Raw genomic sequence first — 2,007 nt, forward strand, 5'->3', positions numbered from 1 at the left:
AAAAATTTCGAGTCGCCACCGCACTTTTATTTATCCAAAGGATTGGCTAAAAAGCGAACAAAAGCCTAAGAAGTTTTACACGTAGAAAACTAATAAAAAGAAAAATCTCTGAAGAGAAGGAAAATGGATATTAACATTGATTTAATCAGCGTAATAACAATGATTGATATTATTCGCCAATTCGAAACTCGGTGAAATATTCTGATAATGTATTGTAACTCTTACGGAATAACGACCTACAAATGTCGGATTCACCTTTCAACACAATGGATTTAAAATTCAACTGGTAGCAGCACCTCCATATTTACCTATCACACAAATTGTAATTGTATTGAAACTACATAGTAACTATCCTAAATTAACAAATCTGGCACAAATTTTTTACAGCATCAACGTAAATTATCCAGGCATCTATGGGTTGCACCACACTGTGTTCTTAATCAAATTTGAAAGAACAAGCCATTTTCAAATGAAAAAAAAAAACAATATTTACATCATAATACTTTTGTACTAACATCAACAAGTCGAAGCTTGGCTCAAATACTGCGCCGACTCAAATTAAATATAGAACAAGTTGCGTGCCAACAACATCAGTCTTGACTCAATTCAATCCAAATCGAACAATACCGGTGACCCCACGGTTTGATCCATACATACATGATGATTGTGTTAGTCAAACTCAAACAGTTTATATGAGATACAGTTTATATGAGAGCGAACATTTTCTTTTCTTACTGGACTTGAAAACAACAAGATAACATCTAGCATTATTCTGAATGACAATACATTGATTCTTTACAGAATCGGTTACCGAGTTTAAACATTAAACAACATGTATAATGGAACTGAACTCAAATTTGTATCATCATTATATATTTTTTCCAGAATATTCATCAACAAGAATTTAAGCGTGAAACTTGGTTTACCGTAATTATGATATCAACGGAAGTAGAAACAAGGCGTGACAGCAGCAACAATCTTGAAGGCCTTCGTCCAATCAACGTATTTAGGGGTCTTTGACTTCGAACCCAGAACTCAGAAATCCATTCAGCTCGCTTCAAATGGTTGTTCACTGGATATGAAACGTCATGGCGGTGTGAGGTTGTTGCAGAAAAATGCGGTAGCTAAAGGGTTGCGCGATGGCTGTAGGGTTGGTCGATGAGGGGTTTGACTGTGGTGGTTTGAGGTAAGTTATCGGTGGTTGGAGATGAGGCGGCGAAACAAGGGTTTGACGGTGATTTTGTGGGTTTTCACGGTGACAAGCGGATCGTTGCCGGCACGGACGGAGAATTTATGGTGGAGTTGACGTTGTGGTGGTTGTGATTTATTTTGAGGTGGTGATGGAGAGAGATTTGGTGGCAAAGGGGTTTTGCCGGTGGTGAATCCACGGCGGCAGTAGGTGGAAGGCGAAGATGGAGGGATTGAGGTTGTGAGTGAAAAAGAAAGGTGCGTTTGAGGGTTTTGTGAGAGAGAAAGAGAGTAGTGATGTGAGGCGGAGGGGACGGTTTTCAGGGAGAAGGAGAGTGAGGGATTTTGAGAGAGGCGGAGGGTTTTTTCTGTGAGGGAGTCTGAGTGAGAGAAGATAAGGGTGAGGTGTCTCCCCTTGAGTGGATTCGTGAGAGAGAGATATATGGATTTGTAAGGAATTTTTTTTATTTTTTTTATGGATTTTTCTTTCAGTGTGAGAGACGTTAGGAGTAAATGTGGAGAAGTTTAAGGGACACGTGGCAGTGAAAGAATGGAATCAAATCCTTTTTTGATTTTCTTTGTAACCGTTTGAGAGAGAGGGGTAAAGAGATTTTTTTTGTTTTTTATGTAAAGAAGGAATCAAATGCACACAATATATATATATATATATATATATATATATATATATATATATATATATATATATATATATATATATATATATATATATATATATATATATATATATTCCAACTATTATTCTTTTAAGAAGATAACAAATTATAAAAAAATCTAATTAATATTTAAAAAAACTAACTA

The 2,007-nt window shown here is 36.0% G+C and overlaps 1 long non-coding RNA gene across 1 annotated transcript; it reads right to left on the reverse strand.

Annotated features, from left to right (window-relative positions):
- Positions 1-416: 416 nt before the first annotated feature.
- Positions 417-1,749, reverse strand: LOC127127270 (uncharacterized). Its single transcript, XR_007805299.1, has 2 exons — positions 927-1,749; positions 417-595 (listed from the first exon to the last, which is right to left on the reverse strand). It is a non-coding gene; the product is annotated as an uncharacterized LOC127127270 (long non-coding RNA).
- Between the last annotated feature and the right edge of the window lie 258 nt (positions 1,750-2,007).

Source organism: Lathyrus oleraceus, chromosome 1 (assembly GCF_024323335.1).
Source record: "Lathyrus oleraceus cultivar Zhongwan6 chromosome 1, CAAS_Psat_ZW6_1.0, whole genome shotgun sequence".
Classification (NCBI taxonomy): Eukaryota; Viridiplantae; Streptophyta; class Magnoliopsida; order Fabales; family Fabaceae; genus Lathyrus; species Lathyrus oleraceus.